This window comes from Xyrauchen texanus, chromosome 17 (assembly GCF_025860055.1).
Source record: "Xyrauchen texanus isolate HMW12.3.18 chromosome 17, RBS_HiC_50CHRs, whole genome shotgun sequence".
Classification (NCBI taxonomy): domain Eukaryota; kingdom Metazoa; phylum Chordata; class Actinopteri; order Cypriniformes; family Catostomidae; genus Xyrauchen; species Xyrauchen texanus.
The window spans coordinates 13,604,754-13,628,722 of record NC_068292.1 but is presented as its reverse complement, the minus strand read 5'-3'; positions in this window follow the sequence as shown (position 1 = coordinate 13,628,722).

The window sequence follows — 23,969 nt, the reverse complement described above, 5'->3', positions numbered from 1 at the left end:
CTGAGCTCTAAATAAATTATTTATATATGTATTTTGATATATCTATTATAAATCCACATAAATGTCAGCCTAATGTGAAATAACATTTGTTCGGCCGAATGCATCCCGGACTACAGCAGCACGAGCACAGACACTTGAATGCACATTATAGGAATCTGCGTCTCACAGGTGCAGCGTGTTTATTTGAAGGACTACGGAGAACAGCGTCTGATTTACAAAATGCTTCAAAACACAAAGTCAAGCTGCAGTTTACCCTGGCTGTGTACAAAGCTGATGGTTTAAATTCATTTAAGTGACAGAATTCATGCAACAGTATGGAGGACATTAAAATGTTTAAGTCCTGCATGCATTTAATGATAAAACGAAATATGCCTTAATACCCTAAATATGTGCACGGTAACCTTTTTTTAATATTTGGCTAACAGCGAGTGGTCACGAACTGTTATTCTGTCAGGACTCAGGAATAAAGAATGTTTATTGCCATGGATACATCAAACACAATCTCAGATTAGCAGGGAATAAAGTGCACAGTGAGCTAAGAGCCTAAATGGCATAATACTTAGATCTTCATATAATAAAATCTCATTAAAGTTGAACAAAAATAGTCATTGCCTGCAACATAGGCCTATTCTTAATCAATGGAACATGTGTAATTCTGCCCGAGCAGGTTCACTTTCCATAAGGCAGTGAAAGCTACAGTTTAAAGGACTTCTTCAGGATGGTTTGATTTTTATATGATTCAGTATTTAATTTGTGTAATTATTGTCTGCACACCAGAGCAAAAAACATCCATTTATCAAGCGCTGAAACTTTGCCAGGTAAAAATCTGGAATCATGTGTAACAGTCACATAAGTCGTCTTTGCAACCTGAACTTCATCAGAATGTCGACTTGTCATGCCAGCACTGAAAAAGCTTGATGCAACTTGTTAAACAGAACACAGGTGACTCGAGAAATGCGTTTATAAATATTTCAGTTATTTTTAAGTCTGACGGTCCTGTACAACGAATTGTAAAACAGAACGCAGTTGTCTTGAGATGCATTTATAAATATTAAAGTTCTTTTAAACATAATACAGTGTCTATAAAATGTGACGGTCCTGAGTTGTGGTGCGGCGCAATGATCAAAGATGTCCAGTGCGTGTTTGCATGGCCTCAACGCACGTGTGAATAGCCCCTAACTCACCCTATAGCCTACTTGAAAAGCTGATCCGAACCTGACCCAAAACCTGAAGGTTTGTCGGGTACCGTTGGACTCTGACCTTACATGTGCAGAACAACCGAAAAATTATTTTGGTATTTGAATACAGGCGCTCTGCACATCCCTATTAATAATGCATGATTTTGGATCAGTTCATACAGTAATTAAAAAGTACATATAATTGGCCATGTCACATAGCAACAAACTTTTCTTCCGTCTATTTGAATAATCCAACCAAATCTGCCATGCCTCCTGTAGCATATATAGGTGAACGTAGTCACAACTTGGGGGAACAGCCTATAGGCCTTTCAGTTCTTAATCTGTCCTTGACTGCTTACCTCAATTCTCACCTCAAGTTTTTTTTTTTTTTGTGTGAACAACCTGTATTATGATCCTTCTATTCAGTAATTTGTTTTCAAGACATACAGATATGCAGACTTACAGTACATTTTATATTGTTGTTCTTGGCAAATATATTTTAACAAAAACCTTAACAGTTAGTTAAAAGGATAGTTCACCCAAAAATGAATGTCAATATTACTACACCATATGTCGTTCCAAGCCCATCGAATGTTCTCTCTTCTGTGGAACCCAAAATGAGATGTTAAGCTCAATCTCATCTTTGTTTTTCCATACAATGAAAGTGAACGGTGGCTGAGAATAACTGTTTGCCTAACATCTCCATTCCATGGATGAAAGGAAGTCATATGGGTTTGCAAAAACAATAAGTTAAGTGATCATAGTTTTCATTTTTGGGTCAACTATTCCTTTAAGAGTGGTGTTATCCCTTGTTAGGGGTATAACAGTTTTGACCCGGACCAGATATGGAGAAAGAAAACCAGGAGTCGAGAAATTCAATTAAAGAATCAAAATTTACTGAAGAATAGTTTGCAGTGAAATTGGTAGAGCCAGCGGCAAAGCCTCACGAGGAGATCGAAAGCCAACTCGTACCTTACACAAAATCTTACATCAATTATACCATTTGCAAGGACGTACATTCCATTATTTTACTCCTGATTGGCTAAAAGAACATAAAGTCACAACATATAGATAGTTAAATGGCCTATCAACATTAATCAGCGCACTTGTCGTCCGCGCCCGAGATTTACGTCTGAAGTGACCTCGCAGATGGTCGCGGGGCGTCTTCGAGTCGGCCTGGTGTGCATCCCTGGTTCAAAACCTAGGTAGAAGGTCAAAACACTGAAACGACAGTCCTTCTCTGGGCACAAGACAGCTAGAGCACACATTATCAGGCCATTTAAACCAAAACAGAGAGATAAAATATTCACTCATCGGGCAGAGGAGAGGGTTGAAATAACATACATTTCTTCCCTAAAGAAATAATAAGAGAAAATCACACTTCTACTATTCAGGTATTATTACATAGGACTTTAAACCATATAATTAGTCATGGAAAGGTAACAATCAAACACAGAATACATCTGGAACACATGTTTAACGCATTCCCCCTGACCCCCTCCCCTGAGAGGCTGGAGAGTGTCACAAATAAGCTTATCCCCCAAAAGACCTTCAGCCGACGTGCAGGACAGAGAGACTCTGGAATGTTCCTAAAAGAGACTAATTAACATTCAACACACATATGATTCAAAGTATATTTCAATTATGCATAAGAAAATAGAATTGATTATGTGATCATGCATATAGTTAATTCATCACTTTATTAAAGAAGTTAAGCAACAGAATACAGATAGATATTGATATAAAAGGATATATATATATATATATATATATATATATATATATATATATATATATATATATAGTATTGATATATCTGAAGAGCCAAGGGATTTTGACCCTCACCCTTCAGTCCCCGTTTTAGACCAATGTGGGGTCCAATACCGCCACGTCTGGTCTACCAAGTGAGGTCACTACGGAAGTTGGAGTGGTAACGCATGCTTCCCTGACGGGTCACACTTGTCTCTTCAGCCTCATTGCGGACATGCTGGATACTAAAAATTCCCAGTCCCCACGCGAAGGCTCTCCCACCTTCCACTCACAACAGGGCATGGATGTTATCCTTCTTAAGTTTCTCTTCCAAGCGTGTCGTCAGTTTTCTCAGTCGGTTCTCCTCCTCGGAAGGGTTCAAGTTACTGCAAGCAGACCTGCATACATAAGAAAAACAGAAACGAACACACATCCACACACACAGACAGAGGACACCCACTCCCAAAAGAGCTCCAAAAGCATATAACACATATTTAACAGCTCCCATGACCAAATCCTCTGATGCAGCCACAAACTCCTCCCAAGCTTCCTCCACATATTCCTCCACTGTTTCCGTCATGTCAGTAAATATTGCTCCTACCGAAAAAGCCAAAACCAATGCTACGGCTATAGCAGACGGAGGTTCCGAATCAGTATACCATGGAGTGCCCTTAGATTTAAGCCATACAGAATTCAAATACTCATAACCTGCAAATGGATCATTAGTTTTTATCTGTTCCAGAAATGCAGTGATAAATTTCTGCCGAGCTGTTTGCGCCTTCAACCGAGGAAAATATTCAGTCTTCTGCTTCAACTCTGCAACACAAAGAGACAGCTCTGCTTCGTTAGCCTTCTTACTCTTATCAACTGGACGCCATGCAGGACCCATGGGGTGTGTCACCCTGTGTTTAGCACAGTCCTCTGATGGAGTCTTAGACTCTAGATCTCTGATTTCCTGTACTGAAGGAATTGGACTCAGAAATTGTCTAAATTGTTTTGCCCTGTCAAACCACTCATCTCCAATAGATACATCGGACAACTGAGGCCACATCCTCACCTGAAATGATTTATAATTGTCCCACAACAGCTCCTCATACTTTAAAGGTACCAGACTAGTCTTTGCTCGAGTGTACATCATTTCAATATTCAGTTTAAACACTTGCAAATGCATCCATGCTGTCACATTATAAGCCATCGATGTAGGATTACAACATTTATCTTCAAGGTAATCATGCACTCATGTTTTCACGAGCTATGTGGTCAGGGATCCAGCTCATTGAACTGAAATCTCCTTCAAACAGGTCAACGCCTCCACTCCTCATCCACCGACCTTTTTGCATAATGAGGGTAGTATCGGGATAATTTGAGGAGTGACCAAGCCAATAGTCTCATTTCCGTCCAGACGATAACAACGATCATTTACTTTTTGGTACATGGTCGGAATTAAATTTAGACGCTCAGTTGAATTTAGACATGGGTATTGTACCCATGATGGACGGTTATCGATCTCCTCACAATCCCAATGAGTTGAAAACACATGGAATCTCCCTGTCCAAATTGAAATTTGAATCCACATCAAAAATGATAAAGCGATCAGAATTAAAAATACCAATGAGAGCAGAAGTACCAATCGGATGAAAGCTCGTTTCACTTTCAGTCGTCTCTCACTACGCACTTCTTCTTGAAGAATTAGCAGCTTCAGTATGTCGTCGGATTCAGCCATCTGTAATGATAAAACATTTGTTCTAGAATTCTAGAATTTTAACATACACGACAGACATTTAATGATCCCGAGGTAGTAAGTTGTTACACTTTTCAAGTGGTTTCACCTGTGACCAATGTCTCCATACGGTACCCAAAACCCCCCTGTCCAGTAGAACAGAGGTGTTAGTGGTCAATACCACCTGATAAGGCCCATCAAATTTCGGACCTAAGGGGGAAACTATCTCCCGCTGTAACATCACATTGTCACCTATTTCAGGCAAAGCAGGCATGTCTTTTTGCTCAACATTATCTCGATCTGCTTGTCGTGTGCTAACACTAACCCGTGTGTCTCGCAGACTGTCATCCAAAGCTTTCAGATAATTTTGTAAAGCGTCTTTCAAAGGCCGGATGGTCCCTCATGTTGCAAGGGGCATCCCAGGGCAGCCGCATGTAGCAACCTGTCATTACCTCAAAAGGGCTGAGCTGTGTAGTCTTGTTAGGGCTGGCTCTCATGCTTAACAAAATCGCTGGGACAGCCGCATGCCACCCTTTCCCCACTCCAACAATCTCTTTCTCAATGAAGTTTTAAGCGTCACGATTAGTGCGTTCAATAGATCCGCTAGATTGGGGCCTAAATGGAATGTGAAAGTGTTGCCTCACCCCCATCAATTTCATGACATTTTTCATCACCTTCCCAGTAAAATGTGTACCCTGATCTGAATCAATTTGTAAGGGCAAACCCCATCTTGGGAAAACTTCATTCAACATAATCTTGGCGGTTGCATCTGTGGTGCAGTTTCTCAGTGGAAATGCCACAACCCATCTGGAAAACAGATCAACAATCATTAGAATGTATGTAAAACCTCCACTAGGGGGCAGTGGACCTATGAAATCAATTTGGAGGTGTGTCCACGGCCCTTGAGGTCAAGGGGCATGTCCTAAGGGAATTTCCAGCTTAGAAGAAGAATTAACCTTAAGGCATACTAGACATCTCTTACAAAAATCATTGCAAGAAGCCCTCAGTCGTGGCCACCACCAGGTTTTGGAAATCATTGCATGTAGTTTTTCAGGACCTGCATGTGCCAAACCATGATACAAAGACATTAGTTCAGTTCTAGCAGAAACAGGACAAACAAAACGCTCATTAAATTTCCACAGTCCTTCTGCATTTTTCTGAGCTCCTAATTTTGTCCATTGTTCTATCTCTTCAGGGTCATCTTCATCATAGAGTTTAAAAATGTCTCTGGGGGTCTCACTCTCCTGAGGAGCAAGAGCCATAACACTCACGCAAGTCTCAGTCCGTGTTGCAGCCTCTCTGGCAGCAGTGTCAGCAGCTCGGTTTCCTGCGGCCTCAGGAGAATTGTCCGTTGCATTTCCAGTGACTTTGATAACTGCTCCTGTTGCAGGAAGATCACAGGCATTCATAAGTTCTTTTACCTGCTGTTGATGAGAGATCGGCAGACTGGCAGTGGTTAGAAATCCTCTGCGTCTCCACACAGGGCCGAAGTCATGAACAGCACCATATGCATAACGGCTGTCAGTGTAAACATTGACTCGTTTCCCCTGGCCATACTGCAATGCTCGTGTCAATGCGACCAGCTCGGCCACTTGAGCCCCTCCTCCTGAAAGAGAACCACAGTCAACAGTTTCACCATGTTCATTTACAACAGCCCAGCCAGTGAAGTGTTTTCCCTGTTCATGAAAGCTGGAACCATCCACGAACAACTTCATGGCATCAGAAAGTGGTTCAGATTGAAGAGGGCTCTGGCTGTCCGTCTCGATCAGTCGGGCACAGTTGTGTGCAGTTCCTTCTTCTGGAAGTAAGGAGGCAGGGTTGATAGCAGTTTCAATGTCAATATTTATATCCACATTTTTACTCAAGAGAGTGGCCTCCCATTTAGCTCGTCTTTGATTAGAGATAGAGCCTAAACGAGTGTTTGTTAACAATTTCAGAAACATACTGGCGGCAGTAATTCAAAAGACCCATTACTTGCCTTAGACCAGTAACCGTGTTTGGTTTTGGAAGTTCAATGATAGCTTTAACTCGTTCAGGAGTGATGCGTCTGCCGTGCACACCTACAATTTGCCCCAAATAAGTCACTTCAGGCAGTGCTAACTGTGCTTTCTTCAAGTTCACTTTGAATCCCCCGTTTTGGAGGGCATTCAAAACAGTCTGTACAGCAGTCAAATGTTTGAACTTGGTTGGACTAGCAATTAAAATGTCATCCACATATTGTAGGACAACAGATCCGTCATATTCAATTTGTTTTCTTACCGGATCGATGAAGGATGCTAGTACCTGATGAAACAGTGTGGGTGAGTTGCAGAAACCTTGTGGCAAACGACTCCATGTCCATTGGCGACCCCTGCTGGTGAAAGCAAATCTGCCTTGGTCCTCCTTGGCTAGGGGACAAGTCCAAAAACCATTAGAAATGTCTAAAGCAGTAAAAAGACAATGTTCAGATCCTATCTCATGTAGGATAGTTGCGGGGTTGGCCACCAGAGGGTGCATTTTCTCAGACACTGAATTCAGAGAAGTGTAATCAATGGTCAAATGCCAGCTCCCATCCGGCTTTTTGACAGGCCACATGGGAGAGTTAGTGGGAGAGGAGCAGGGAATCACAATCCCCCATTTGCATAGTTCATCTACAACAGTGTCAGCCCCCTGTCGAGCTTCATTTTTCAAAGGATATTGTCTTTTGGCTTCATGCAAAGGACCTGGGATGCTCAGTGGCTGAATCTGTGCTAAACCACAATCATATTTATCTTTTGCCCATACATCAGGAAATTTGGAAATTATAAACTTCCACTCAGAGCGAGTCTCAGTTAGACTAGCAGGTTCAGCCACTGCACATCTCTGCTCATGGTGGGGGCCACTCTGAGATAAGCGAATTGTTTCATTGCAGCCAAGCACTAGCTTATCTTGAGAAAGCAAAACGTCAGCTTCGAGTTCTTTCAGAATGTCAACACCGATTAGAGTCCCTACAGTATTTCTCCCTACCCAAAATTCAGTCCAATATACTTTTTCAGAGATAGAAATGGTTAGAGGGACAGGAACAGATTTATGATATACATTTGTGCCATTTAGACCTTCTGCCCAATAATTTTTGCCACTCTATCACGCTGGGCAATCAAACTAGACCATCCGTCCATCACATTTGGAATTGCCTTTTCATGGTTTAACGGTATACCACCCAGTTTACAAATCCATGAATAGGCAAACACGGATAGATATTCGGCCCTATCAGCGTCTTTTTTGTTCTGCAGCCAGTCAATCTGCTGCATGACGTTCCAATCAGAATCAAACCCCTGACTGACCATTTTCTTAATGAGTTGTGCACATTTCTTTGATTTGAGCTCGTCAGAGCAGAGCTGTTTACAGCATGTGCCCTGCTCGTTTTGGTCAGAACTACTCAGAAAATTCCCTCTATCAGTCATTTTTCTTGGTCACAGTTGAAAATCACTACCGAAAAGATTTTAGCAGCAAATATTTTACGCGGATAAATTAACTATAGCAGCAACAATACTGGATTTCTACCAATTTCACCACAAAGTATTCTTCACAAACATCCTGGTCACATATACTGATCCATACCAATTCGGGTCACAATTTATTTATTTACTTGGGACCGCTCCTGATGCATCCCTGGCAAAACAATCCCTATTGTGTTTTATTTTATTTTATAACTAATATCTGAATCCCTAACTGCCTGATTCACTAAGCTCGGGGTACCCCTATCTGAGGTGGAAGAGATTGAGCAGGTTTACGGTGCCACTGGACCTCCCATCCAGGGACGCACTCTGCCGGGGTGGTGCTACACCAATGCCCACCTGGGCACCCCACAGAGCACGTTTCACTTGCGCTGTTTGCTGTTTTAACCCTTAACAGCTCTCTCAGTGACTTCTTATACTCTCAATAGTATAATTAAATTACTCTTCACTCGCCTCGTCGGAGTGAAGCTCTCCCGCTCCCCTTCAAAATCTCTTCCAGTCAGACAGCCCTAACAATTAATAAAAGCTTCCTACCTTGTTTGCTGATTTGCCAGAGATGTCACCACGGAGTGATTGCCCGCATCCTCCACCAAACTGTTAGGGGTATAACAGTTTTGACCCGGACCAGATATGGAGAAAGAAAACCAGGAGTCGTGAAATTCAATTAAAGAATCAAAATTTACTGAAGAATAGTTTGCAGTGAAATTGGTAGAGCCAGCGGCAAAGCCTCACGAGGAGATCGAAAGCCAACTCGTACCTTACACAAAATCTTACATCAATTATACCATTTGCAAGGACGTACATTCCATTATTTTACTCCTGATTGGCTAAAAGAACATAAAGTCACAACATACAGATATTAAATGGCCTATCAACATTAATCAGCACACTTGTTGTCCACAACCGAGATTTACTTCTGAAGTGACCTCGCAGATGGTCGCGGGGCGTCTTCGAGTCGGCCTGGTGTGCATCCCTGGTTCAAAACCTAGGTAGAAGGTCAAACGCACACACAAAACACTGACGAACGACAGTCCTTCTCTGGGCACAAGACAGCTAGAGCACACATTATTAGGCCATTTAAACCAAAACAGAGAGATAAAATATTCACTCCTCGGGCAGAGGAGAGGGTTGAAATAACATACATTTCTTCCCTAAAGAAATAATAAGAGAAAATTACACTTCTACTATTCAGGTATTATTACATAGGACTTTAAACCATATAATTAGTCATGGAAAGGTAACAATCAAACACAGAATACATCTGGAACACATGTTTAACGCATTCCCCCTGACCCCCTCCTCTGAGAGGCTGGAGAGCATCACAAATAAGCTTATCCCCCAAAAGACCTTCAGCCGACGTGCAGGACAGAGAGACTCTGGAATGTTCCTAAAAGAGACTAATTAACATTCAACACACATATGATTCAAAGTATATTTCAATTATGCATAAGAAAATAGAATTGATTATGTGATCATGCATATAGTTAATTCATCACTTTATTAAAGAAGTTAAGCAACAGAATACAGATAGATATTGATATAAAAGGATATATATACATATTTATATATATATATATGTATTGATATATCTGAAGAGCCAAGGGATTTTGACCCTCACCCTTCACCCTTTAATTCAATGCTCTCCAGTTTAAAATTAACTAAATGCACAGAAAATTGGCAGATGAAATCCTATCCTTGCTGCTAAATCAGTTATGATGTTTATTGAAAATAGTTACTGTAATAATATTTATAAGATAGATAATCAAATATTTAAAATATTTACATGTATATAATTCATAATATAGTTTTTATTTTATGTAAATCGTTGAAGGATTATTCACATGGCATCCCTAATCTCGCCAGATGGCACACCAGCTGGGAAATGCTGGGCTAGGTGTTGATTAAAAGTGCACTCAGTAATTTTTTCCTCATTAAAATTGTTTTTACTCTAAAATAAATTAATTGTATTTTTGAAACATACAGGTATGTGTAAAATCATGACCACTCACATGACACAAGGACTCCAGTCGTATCAATAACCCTATAAAAGCTGTTTAAATCCACATGGAGAAGGTCCCTTCATGGGGGCTGCCATGTTAAGATCTCATGACCAGCCGGATATTTCTTGCTTAATCTCAGTAACCACACCATTATTGGACACTTTTACTCTTGGATTAAATTAATCATGGCTAACTGTGAATAGTGCATTTCTACAATGGCATCTGTTTGATTTTGAATGATGTTGCATCCACAAAGCTAGGTGTCACAGTAATTAAAAAATTGACACAAACTAAAAGGTTACTGAGAGTGCACTTTAAGGGTAAGCTTGTTTGTTTTGTTCAACTGTAATTTATCTTTTTGGACACTATTGGTTGGGTTTAGCGTAAAGTTTTAGGTTAGGGAGGTACATTTTACTCAATACAACCTGTTTAAAATGTACCTTTATAAACTCATCTGATTACTATGGAAGTCCGTTTTGTCCATGGTTTATCACTTTTTTTTCCCATCTTGTTTTCTCGTGACCACGACTTAATTTTTTAGCATGATCTCAACATAACAAAAGTTGTTTTCTCATGATCACGACTTAATTTTCTCTTTTGTTCAAATGATTTCCACTTAAAGTTCCTGTGAGAAAACACCTTTTGATGCCTGGAGCAGCTCATAATACCATTAGGCATATAATTGTCAAAAGTATTGTCAATGACATACACAGTAAATTTTTGTGCATATTGTCTTGGAGTCACTGACACATAGAGGCATGGATGTAGCATCATTTATAATCAATAGTTCTCAGTTACAGATGCCATTGTAGAAATTAATTATTTACTATCAGCCAGGATTAATTTAATCCACAAGTGGAAGAGTACAAAAACAGGGTGGTTACTGAGATTAAAGAGATATTTCACACAAAATTTAAAATTCCCTCATGATTTACTCACCCTCATACCATCCCAGATGTATATGATTTTCTTTATTATGATTTAAAAACATAAATGCCAAGTAGGTATATATGCAGGCTGAGACCTCCAAATGGGGGTTGCTCCAGAAGGGGGTTGCGCTTACTACAAAAGGGGGCTTTGCTTCCACTCATGGATAAGGTTAGGGAAAGTGTTAGGTAAGGGGCTCCCTAGATCTATAATGGCAGTTTGGAGCACACCTTTTGGAGAAATGACTGCAGCTATATCCTTAGGTGTGCGTGAGAAACAGATCAATATTCAAGTACATTTTTAATAAATTCTCCTCCCTGCCCAGTAGGGGGCGAAATGATCAAAGAATGTGAATAAACAAAATCAGAAGGAGAATATAAATGTGAAAGTGAAGTGTTGATTGACTGTGCAGGGAGGATCATTTATAGTAAAAAAGGACTTAAATATTGATCGGTTTCTCACCCACACCTATCGTATCACTTCTGAAAATATGGATTAAAGCACTATGGATCCTATCTATTACTTTTATGTTGCCCTTATATGGATTTTGGTGCTTCAACATTTTGGCACCCATTCACTTGATTTGTGTGGACCTTCAGAGCTGAGAAATTCTTCTAAAAAAAATCAACAAACAATAACAACAATCAATTGCGGTAAGTCATGGCATCATCACATTTACAATAGCCTCTTCATTCAACAGTGAGGTATTCACATGTGATAAATGTAAGGAATTAGTCAGGCTGGCAGAGAAGGTTAATGAGTTAGAGACACGCATCCAAATGCTAGTGGAGGTCAGTGAGAAAGAGACGTGTGTGGTGTCTGGAGAATAGAATAGGATTTATAGACAATTAGAAGGGTTTTTGGTGTAGACTTGACCCGCTACAAGAAATTAACTCCATCCCTCCAGGGAAGGTGCCACTAACCTCTCTAGTAATTTGGCTTATAGTCTTAATAATGATAGTATTTGACTAACTGGGACCCAGGTCAGGAAGCAGACAACTGGTTAATCCGAACATCTGCTAGCTGCCTTGAGACGTCACACAGGTCACATAAACTACAACACATAGAGACTGTATCAACTAGATATCACATAGTGTCTGTTCCCCTACCTACCAAACACAAAACTCTCACTGAATCATTTTGAAAAAGATTATTAAGGTCAAACTTGAACAAAACAAATTAAAGATAAAAATTATATGAAGTTAGGGCTACTAAATATTAGATATCTCTCTACCAAAGCACTAATTTTACATTTGTTTGGATGTGCTCTATTTGACTGAAACCTGGCTTAAACTGGATTAATATATTTGTTTAAATGAATCTACTCCCACAGGTTATTGTTATAAACATGAGCCTCATCTGAAGGTTCGAGGAGGAGGTGTTGCTACAATTTACAATTTTAAAGTGAAGTTTTTGGTGTCACTCAGAAGACAGGATATAAATGTATGTCTTTTGAACTAATAATGCTTAATGTGACCGTCAGATATAAATAAAAAAACTGTCATCTTTTACCCTCGCTACAGCATATAGATGCATTATTCTATTTTCATTGGTGAATTTGCTAAAGTTTTATCAGATCTTGTAGTTACTATAGAAAGACCTTTAATTGTTGGTGACTTCAGCATTCACATAGATAATGAAAATGACACATTGGTATTAGCTTTTATCTATATTCTCAACTCTCTTGGAGTCAGACAAAATGTAACAGGACCAACTCATCACCATAATCTTACGCTAGATTTAATTTTGTCATACGGAGTTGATGTTGATACTATGCAAATTCTGCCACAGAGCGATGACATCTCGGATCATTACCTTGTCTCTTGTATGCTGCGATCAGCTAATGTTACTCAATCTATACCACGCTATCATTCAAGTAGAACTATTCTTTCGACCACTATAGATAGCTTCACTTAAAATCTTCCAGATCTATCTCATACACTCAGTAAACCCCAAAGCCTAGAAGAACTTGATGAAATAACAGAAAATATAAATACAGTCATCTCTAGCACTCTTGATAGTGTCGCCCTCCTTCGATTAAGGAAAATTAAAGAAAAAAGCCCTGCACCATGGTTCAATGATCACACTCATCCTCTCAAGAGAGCAGCGTGGAAAATGGAGTGCAAGTGGAAGAACACAAAATTAGAGGTATTTTGCGGTGCATGGAAGGATAGTTTCTGTAGCTACTAAAAGCTGCCAGGTTAGCATATTTTAGCAAACTCATAGAAAATAACCACAACAATCCTAGGTGTTTATTCAGTAATGTGGCTAAATTGGTTAGGAATAAAGCCTCAACAGAACCAGATATTCCGTTGCAGCACAAAAGTAAAGACTTCATGCATTTCTTTACTGATAAAATTGAAATAATCAGAAATGAAATTGGAATTATACGGTGTCTCATAATTTTCCTAACGTGCAACTTCAATCCTTCAGTGTCGTAGGTCATGAAGAGCTAACAAAAATATTTCAAAAGCCACAACATGTATGTTAGATCCAATACCAACTAAGCTATTAAAAGAGGCATTCCCTGTAATCTCAGATCCCCTTCTTAATATTATTAACTCCTCACTATCCTTAGGACATGTCCCAAGAAACTTTAAAATGGCAGTTATCAAACCATTTATTAAGAAGCCACAACTTGATCCTGGAGAACTGGCTAATTATAGACCAATTTCAAATCTCCTGTTTATGTCTAAAATACTAGAAAAGATAGTTCCGGTAGTTCTGGAGAACCGCTGCCAGGGGCGAGGGAGACCCCTTCTGTTCCCCGAGAACGTGGCGGGCGTTCCGTCCGCCAGGGGCTGGAGGACTGCCTCTGATCCGCCCGAGAGGCGTGGCTGTCGTCCGATAGAGGGTGGAGGAGTGGCCAAGGAACAAGCTGCGGCATATCGGAGAACTGGCGAGTAAGAGTTTTTTTTTCATCTCTCTCTCCACTCTCTCTCTCACTGTCGCTCTGCGTTGGCCTTTTCCCGCTTTTAAATTTTACAGTGTTTTTTGGGGGGTACTACACTGTTACAGGAAGTACTCCCCCATTTTAATTATTTCTGTTTCCCTCCCCTTGTCCCCTCCCTCGTCCAGGTAGATGGGGATGACCTGCCGGCAGACTAGTCGTAAAGCACGCCCTCCCCCAGGGATGTACGTCAGGCCGGGGGCTCCCCAGCCTGAGAGAAGGAGGGAGGAATGTGGCAGGGCAGGGCCGGGTCGTGATCCTACACACCCAGTCCCGTATTAGGCTAATTATGCCTCCGGGATAAAGGTCCACTGCAGGGGATCGTGCGGGAGAGAGAGCTCGTTAACGGACATGTCCGTCATGTGTGTGTTTGTGTCTTCTTTTAAGTTTCTCATTAAAATATTATTTATATTGAAAAGCCGGTTCTCGCCTCCTCCTTTCCATTGATCCCTTTACAATGAGGAATTTTCAAAACAAACAAAAGTATGTAGTGCCACAGGGATCCGTTTTAGGGCCTCTGATTTTCTCCTTGTATATGCTTACCCTAGAAGTATTACCAGGAATCATGGAATAAGTTTCCACTGTTATGCTGACTACTATATATATCTTCAAAAGCTGATGAGATTTCACAATTCTCCAAATTAGCAGCGTGTATCAATGAAATAAAAGATTGGATGGCCAGAAATTTCCTTCTACTCAATTCCGACAAAACAAAGGTACTAATTATTGGACCAAAAACCTCAAAAAATAAGCCGCTAAAATATCATTTGACTCTCGATGAATGCACCATTACATCATCTTCAACAGCGAAGAACTTAGGTGTTATATTTGATCCCAATCTAAGAAATATTGCTAAACTATGACACATATGCTCTGTTGCTGATGCCAAAAATCTAATTCATGCATGCATGACCTCAAGACTAAATTATTGTAATGCATTACTGGGAGGATGTCCAGCAAATTCAATAAATAAACTTCAATTGGTTTAAAATGCAACAGCCAGAGTGCTGACTCGAACCAAGAAATATGATCATATTAGCCCCATTTTATCATCGTTAAATTGGCTACCTGTTCAATTTTGTATTAATTTTAAAATTCTGTTAACTATGTACAAAGCTTTGAATGGTCTAGCTCTGCAGTACTTAAGTGACCTTCTACCATGCTATATTCCATCACGTTCATTATGATTGCAAAATTCTGGCCTGTTAATAGTTCCTATTATATCAAAATCCACAAAAGGAGGTAGATCCTTTTTATTTGGCTCCTACACTATGGAATAGTCTACCTAACACTGTTCGAGATGCAGACACACTCACTCAATTTAAGTCTAGACTAAAGACTCATCTATTTAGCCAGACATACACTGCCCTACAAAGCAAAAAGGCAGTAACTACACAGAGTGCAGAACTGAGAAAAATGACTTTAAAGTTATCCTGTCATCCAGCCTAAGTAGCTGTAGGTAGATTATTGGACATGTGGCTGTTTTGTTACTTTATATTAGCTTATTCTTTGTACATATCAATCCTCATATTTAATTTGATATTTTACCCCTATTTTGCAGTTATTGTATTCTTGCTTTGTATTACTTACCAAAAACGTGGCACCATACCAAGGAAAAAGGCGGTAACTACAGATTCTCCAAAAACTATTTTGCCACAACTTGGGCTCTGGGTGTGTTATACACTGTATTTGAAATAATTGGAACCATTTGTTTTCCTGAACATGGATATACCAAACCCAAACTAATTTGACCATTTTAGGTCAATATTTTCCACCCAGAAGCTGTTCTGATGCTGAAACGGCTGCTTAAAATCTCACATTGCTAAGCTGTGTCAAGGCCCAAATTGGGAAAATTTATTTTGAATAGGACCACATGCTTTTCTAGTTATTGAATATTTTTCCACCGCTGGTTGGATTATAACTTTGTGACATAAACAACAAAATGATGACATGGCATCGGCGATGATGTGAAGTTACAGAGGATAAAGTTACAGCTAGGAGCAGGGAGGATCAGGGGCAGGTAAGCAAAGCTATTTAAAACATTGCCTGTCAATTAGCATAATGCTATCTGAATGGACCTCTGAGAGGAAGTCCCGCCCTGGTGGCTGACAGGTGTTTATATTGTGATAGCCTAGCCTCTAAATGTTTAATCTGTCACTGTTACTTACCATTCTCCGGGTATTTTCTTTTCAGTGCCATTTCGACCATCTTCTTTCCCCGGCTTTGTGCCATCTCAAACAAAATTTGTGTGAAGTTAGAAGTGTGAAATCGCAAATGTTAAAACCATTCCGTGAGGATGCCGCGAAGTCAGCTGTGTGTGTTCACCATGGAAACAGTAACTTCACTGCGCAGCAACATGGTTATTTTTTGTTAGGTAAAACATAACAAGAATACAGTAATGGATGTTACTGTACTCTTGCTTTGTTTCACTAGGGCTTTTTGCAGTTACTGTACAAACGACTACCATTTTTCTCCAAAACGACACACATTTGAGATAAGATGTTTTGTCACATAACAAAGGATGCCTTGAATGTCATGAAAATTATAATAACTCATTTTTGACCAAAAATGCAGTTACTGCCTTTTTGTTTTGTAGGGCAGTACACCTCATTTATCCTTCAACTCACAATTAGGCTGCTTTTGTTAGGTCTGCTGGAATCAGAAACAATGTTCGTGATCTATAACTCTGCAATAAATTGAATAGCATCTATGCTAATATTATTCTATTTGTTTTCCTGTCTCAACCTCGGGACTCCTATCCTGAGGTCACCAGAACCGGCTGAATCCAGCTCCATTCCTGCTTTTTGTTGGACTCCAGTGCTATGTGTCGCTGAGTGATGATGACTATTAGCAGCTGGTGCCAGCCAAACATCACTTCAGTCAATTACGATGGACTTCAGAGAATGAACTTATGCCAACTCCAACCATAAGACATGGAATGCTTCATATGCCATTGCCTGAAACTTGGATTTAGGATAATCCACCATGATGGATTTCAAAGACATTAGTAATTAATCTCACAGTTCTTACAAAATCTTTGTTTAAACACTGACCCTTGACACTTACTTAGTTTAATCATTTTAAACCATGACTTACAATATACATAAGTAATATTGGCATTATATTCATGATGTTAGCCAGCGGGGAACTGGCCCCAACTGTGACTCTGGTTTCTCCCAAGGTTATTTTTCTCAATTAAACAACATCTTATGGAGTTTTGTTTTCCTTGCCACAGTTGCCTTCGGCTTGCTCACTGGGGTTATAAATACAATTATTATTTAATTATAATTATAATTACATTTTAAACACAATTCACAATTGTATTTTATCAAACAACACAATGATGTCTCTAAGACATTATAGATATTACAGTTTCATTTTCTGTTAATGCATGATCTTCTGAAGCTGCTGTAGGGTATGTAGGTCAGGTTTGGGGAATGTATGACCGATATTACTGATAGTAATCAATGATCAATCATACGATGTGACCCGGACACCAATACATGTAAAAACGCCCCAAAAAGGGCTTATATAGTCCAAGAGTTTGGCTTCAAATATATATAGATAATTAAACACAACGAATTATGATTAATTAGGAATATACATCATATGCAGACAGGCTATATTAATTTTAATAACACCTCAATGGAACTGACCTGTAGGCTACCGCAACCAGTCAGTTCGTCCAGCGAACAGCTTTGCTAAATATTTCTGATCAATTCCCTTGAAGGTTTATTCTTAGTTATAAGCTAACTCATCAAAGCACGTTAACTTACCTTGATAATATCAGCTCGTAGCTTAAAATCGCACATTAAAGAGGCTTTGTTTTATGATCAACAAACACAGACAATCAAGCATATAATTGGGTTTAATACGAGGAACTAGAATATATCACTACACTTGACAAACAGACACTTAACATGTAACATAAAATAAACATAAAATAAACAGAGTAGAAGCAATAAGGAAAATAAAGAGATTATTAAGGATAGCAACTTATTACAACAGTTAACCCTTAAGAGCCAGCACATGGAATTACACACTTTAACGCGTTTGAATTTCAGATGAAATAATACTTGCGCAAGGGACTTTTGTGTGCAGCTGAGCAAGATTGAAGAGAGAATTGAAGGGTTGTTCCGAGAAGTTCGAAGCATCTTTGATGGTGACTGTTGAATAGTTGACGAGGGTTCCGGAGGGTTGCAGAAGATCGGGAGGAGAAGTGAGAGATGTAAGATGGCTTGAAGAGGTCCGGGAGAAGTCCAAGGGAGGTCCAGAAGTGAAGTGGGGAAGTTGGGAGTAGCCAAGAAGACGAGAAGATAAGAGAGAAGAGAGGAAGAGAGGAAGAGATCAAAAGGCCAGTGTTGATGCAAGTTATACCCTTCGAAAACGGGTCCCACCTCTCATTGGCTCGACCAATAAGAAGAGTGGAAGTTCCAGGCGGGAATTTGGTTTATTGCCCTTTGTCCTAAGAGTGTTCCTCTTAGAACTAGGAAATATTCTTGTAATGCTAATATGATGTTTTTATCGACATATCATGTACACAGTCATTTCAATCTTCAAAATACCAAGTTATAGAGACCAAATATGACACATATGATTTCAGTTAACCATAGTATGCAAAGTCTGAAACATTAACCCATTAGAGTTTGCAAGAAAACATAGATCAAACAACATTTAGGAAAATCCTGATATGGAACATTAGATACATGTTAATACATTTATCACAGGGATATATACATAGGATATATAGGATTAAAAAGGGTTCATTTCTCCTTCTCAGTAAGGATTGAGTGAGCGTCAGCCCTCTCTAACGTTCCTTTGGAGGTCGTAAAATTCTCCTTTGGGCAGGAGAATGATTCCTTTGTCCCGTCAAGGCTCATTTGCATGTTTATGACCGGGTTTATGACGGTAAGAGATTTTGGGCTGAATGACTCAAAAGATGGTAAACATAGCCGAAATACCATTCTAAGGTGATCTTATATTTATATTCAGCTAGGACAAGTCGTAAGGTTTAATTTGATACCAAGAAAAGTATATTTGGTACCCTTAAAAGTGGATATACACTGTTAGGCTATTACATATAAGGCCTCTTATTAACTATAACAGGTTTTACTACACTACTAAACTAATTTCAACTAGTTTTGATCTATCATCAGACAAATAAACACACAGGGATTAAAACATATTTCATTAGACATACATTTCTAAGTTTAAAACTGAAAGACACACATATTCTCTGTTGCCAACTTCTCACGTGCCCTTTTCTCACGTGGTGAAGCACAGGGTGTCACATGTGCGGGGGTTTTTAGAAAGCACCACGAGGATCCTCTGTAAATAGCGGGAGTGTCTCTCTGTCAATCGTTCATTGTCCTATCACAGACCATTTATTGTGCTCGTGGAGACTAGTTGGCGCTATTGCAGTAATTAGGGGAGTTGGAACAGTAAGTTCTTGTTTTCATGAACCTGCTGAGTTAATGATTATCCTTCATTGATTTCTCCAGACGCTACAGTCCCCCTTTTTGCCAGGTGATGTCCCTGTTGGAGACATCATCGGACGACAATCATCACAATGGCGGATGGCAGGTGAATCATGAGGGTTTTGTAGCAGGTGGTTATTCGGACGGAGGGCTCAATTCGGTGAGGTTCAAAGTGGTCTCTGTCTTGGTCCCCTCTTTCCGGGGGTTCCGTCGGAAACCTACAGACATGGCTTTCGTGAGCTTGGCCGTGGATGTTTGCATCTCGCTGAGCCTCCTGTACAGGAGGAAGGCCAGGCCTAGTGTCAGGAGGTGGCTGATTCCCATAGAGATACACAGCGCAGTGTCCGCTGCGGTCCAGGCTCGGACAACAGGTGAGGTGGTCAAGATGGGCAATCGAGACAAGGCTTGGAGGGCTGTGTCGATAGGAGCAATGTCAATTAACTGGGAGCCCCCTCTTTCGATCCATAGTTCAAGTTCTGGATCTAGGGTGAGGTTTTGATTCTGGAAAAAAAAATGGGATTTCCAGTTCTGTTTCGTATTCTTCACCTGGGAGATGGTATAGTGCCAGGTCATCGAGGTGGAGGATGGCACCTTTCGGGACTTGAATCCACATGCTCTGGTTGGGCAAGGTGAGACGGGTGGCGGTGTCATGCTGGTCGTAGGTGAGTGTAGCTGCGCGCACAGGAGTGTTAACGAGCCACCTGTCGCCTATGATCTCGGCTTGTGTCTCGCTGACTTGAGTGCGAGGCTTGGCATCGGCGGGGCAGCGGGTATCGCTGCCCAGGTGTTGCAGCCCACAGATTCCGTCAGTGTTGTCTCTGAGGAAGGGTTTACTGGGGCAGAGGTAGTGAATGTCTTTGGTCAACGTGCACATGTGCAGTTTTGGGGCCAGGTACAGCCGTGGATCGCTGTCATGGTAGGCTACCACGTCTGGGGTGTGGATCTTGATGTGTGTGTTACTTTTCCAAAACCCGATGTTGACAATGTCCTTGAGCCGGTAGATTTGGCTTGACTCTATGATGGGTAGGTTGGTATAACTTTAAAGTTCGTTTGCTTTGGGTTATCACTGCAACGTTCAAGGTGGGTGGGAGGGTTGGAGGTGACCATAGAGTACCGTGCAGTGCGCCAGTCTTGGCAAGTGCATCGGTTTGGTCATTCAAGTCTTTGTCAAGGCCTGGTTGCCTTGAGTGTCCTTTCACCTTCTTCCAGTAGACAATCATGTTGTGATTTCTTGTGATGTCATCACATTCTTGGAACAGGTGTTGGTGTTTGATAGGCTTGCCATTCGCAGTTTTAAAGCCATTTTGTTTCCAGTTTGGGAGGTGGCATGTGAAACTGAGTCTGGCGTAGTTGGAGTCTGTGCAGATCAGGAGTTCTCTGATGTTATGGGTCGATGCGATTTGCAGAGTTATGAGAATGGCTGCAACCTCCGCATACTGTGATGACTGCGGGCCCAGCTTGAAGTGTTGTGGTGGGCATGGCAGGTCATTTACCCATAATACACCTGCTCCTGCTTGACGAATGCCCTCTTGGTTGTAGGAGCATCCATCGACGTAGGCTGTGGGCATACCTTGGCATGCATTTTCTTCAAAGAACCTGTGACAGGTTAGTTGTTGTTGTTGGGGTTCTTCCACATCCATCGTTGCAGCTGGTGTGTTATCAGAACAGTTCTGGCAGGCAGCCAGGCCGTTGCCTAGCGCCGACTTGTGATTCTGAGCATATCGTGCCTCAACATTGCGCCCTTGGAGGGCCATTAACCACGTGGCTATGCGTGAATTGGTGACCACGCCATCTCGGATACGCTGGCTGTTGAGAAACATGACAGGCTGGTGGCAAGTCTCTATGATAAAATTTTGGGCTCCAATGTAGTTGGAGAATCTCTGGATGGCCCATACAGTGCAGAGCAGAGCTTTTTCACAGTCTGAGAATTTACTCTCGGGTGGAGTGTCTTGCTGGCATATGCGATTACTCTCTTGTCTTGGTCATGCCGTTGGTACAGGCCAGCACTGAGACAGTGGCTGGAGAATCCAGCTTCTAAGTAGAACTCTTTTTGTGGGTCCGGGTAAGCCAGGCACGGAGCGGTGCATAGGTGTCGTTTCAGCTCGTCCATGGCCTGTTCTTGGACCTCTGTCCATACAAATGGGCAGTCTTTCTTCAGAAGGGCAGTTAGAGGTTTTGCAATGTCTGAGTAGCTCTCGATGAACTGCCGCGAGTAATTGCACACCCCTAGGAAACTTCGCAGCTCTGAGATGTTGGTGTGTGGCTTGATGTTTTGAACGGCTTGAATACGGCTGGACTGTGGTTCGATGCCCTGTGATCCTATGAGTAGGCCCACATAGTTGACCTTGGTTTGGCACCACTGTCCTTTGTGGAGGGCGATCTTGGCGCCGGCAGTGGACAACTGGTTCAAAACATAGTCTATTTCTTTCATGTTGTCAGCCACTGTTGTGCTCTTCATGAGAACATCATCTACGTAGATAAGATTGCCTCTTGTTCTGGCATCTGGGCATGCTTTGTTCAGGAAGATGTTGAACTCAGCAGATGAGTTGGCATTGCCGAACGGACACCTTGTGAAAGTGAATTGTCTGTTGCCGAATCTGAAAGCTAGCTTGTGCTGATCTTCTGGATGCACTGGTATGGTCCAGAATCCAGAGGCCACATCGAGTGTAGAGAAGATGGTGGCTCCTCTGATTCTGGGTATTTCCTGCTCCAGCTGAGTCATGGGCCATCGTGACAGTGGCACCTGTTGATTCAGTTTCCTGTAGTCAATGGTGGGTCGCCACTTGCCGTTTGGTTTGAGGACGGGCCAGATGGGGGCAGAATAGGTGCTGTTGCATGGACGGATGACACCTTTTTCAAGCATGGAGTCGATGATCTCTTGTACCGGTTCATGTGACGCGATGGGGATCTTGTACTGCCTGACAAACGTGGGAGGAGCATTAGGGTGCGTTGGGATGCGCACGGTGTGGAGCTCGGTGAGACCACAATCTAAAGAGTCTTTGGCAAATGATGCTTTGAACTTGTAAAGGACTCGTCTGAGTTCTTGTCGATCTGCATCATTATTAAGTGCGTCAGCGTCATTTAGAATTTGCTGAACTTGAGACTCAAATCCTGGATACGGCTCCTCTGTCGGTGTGTCGTCTGTCGTGTTGGCAGGCAAAGGTGCGGTAGTGTTATCAATCTCGCAGGCAGGCTGTTTGGAGACTGTGTATACTGCAAGGTGTTGGTCCTTTGTCAGTTCTGTTCTGCATACCTGGTCTTTGTCCACTGGCATGACTGAAGTTATGGAGATGATCTTGAAGGGGGTTGTGAAGACGGTGTTGTCTGTGTGCCCTTCGGGTATCATTGAAGCTGGGATGGGCCCAATGATTGGTAATGTTAGTTCAAAGTCATGAAAGTTGTGGCTCACTAGCCATCCTGCCCGGTAGGCTTTTGGAATTGTGATGTCCATTGCCATGCAGTTGTTGAAGAGGATGTAAACAGCACGGGATGACACTTCAGTGAGGGGCGTGGCTTCCAGCGTGAGTCCAAGTTCAATGCATTCGGGTGAAGATTGAAAGAAACCCAGCGTGTGGTTTAGTGTTTGACCACAACGCATGTTGAGCCGAACAGCGACCCCTTTGGTGTATGCTGGTACTACAGTTTCCTGTTCATTGACCAAGGTGCAGACCTCTGGAATGGTCTGGCCTGACCGGAGATTTGCAGTGTTGGTTGGAATCACAGGAGGCTGTAAAGTCAGTGGGGCCCACAAGACCTCATTAATAATGTCTACATGAGCGTTGAGGCGAATCAGAATGTCTGCTCCAATGTAGACATCATGGGGCAGGTCTGGAAGGACTAAGAAGTAGTGGGTCAGACATTGGTAATTCCACTTCAAGTTCAAGGCGCAGATCCTTTTGGCAGTCACCATTGTTGATGGACCTGAGTTCAAAGGGAAACGGGTGCGGTTGCTGGCAGATGGAAGGTCCGGTGTGTCTTCAATGAGAGCACTGTATAGTGAGAGGCTGATGGCTGAGTTGTCTGCCCATAGTGCAAGTATGATGTCAGTGGTAGTTACACCATTCAAGTGCAGGTCAGCTGTGACCTTGGGGCAGAAGGAGTCAAAGTCTTGGGTGAGTTGAAATGTGCAGAGTAGCGAACTTGAATCTCGCTCTGGTGCTGATGCTGTGTCACTGTGTGAAGAATTGTGTTGTCCACTGCAGGATGTGTGGTTGTCAACTGCAGTGAGTGGGTGTCGCTGTCACTTGGTGATGTGATAGCTGGTTCGGTAGTCTGTGTCTGAAGAGCAGTGCTCTGGGTGCTTGGTTCAGTAGGAGGGCAGTCAGTCATGAGGAGTCTGACCTGTCCTCTTTGTCTTTCTTGCGAGGTGTTCTATAAAGCAGCTCTTTCAAAACCTTCAGGAGCTCTGCGGCCTCTGATGTGGCCTCACTGTTTTTCTTTGAGGGAGGCTCAGACTTGGACTTGGCTGGGGCATGCCAGAAGGGTTTCCGCT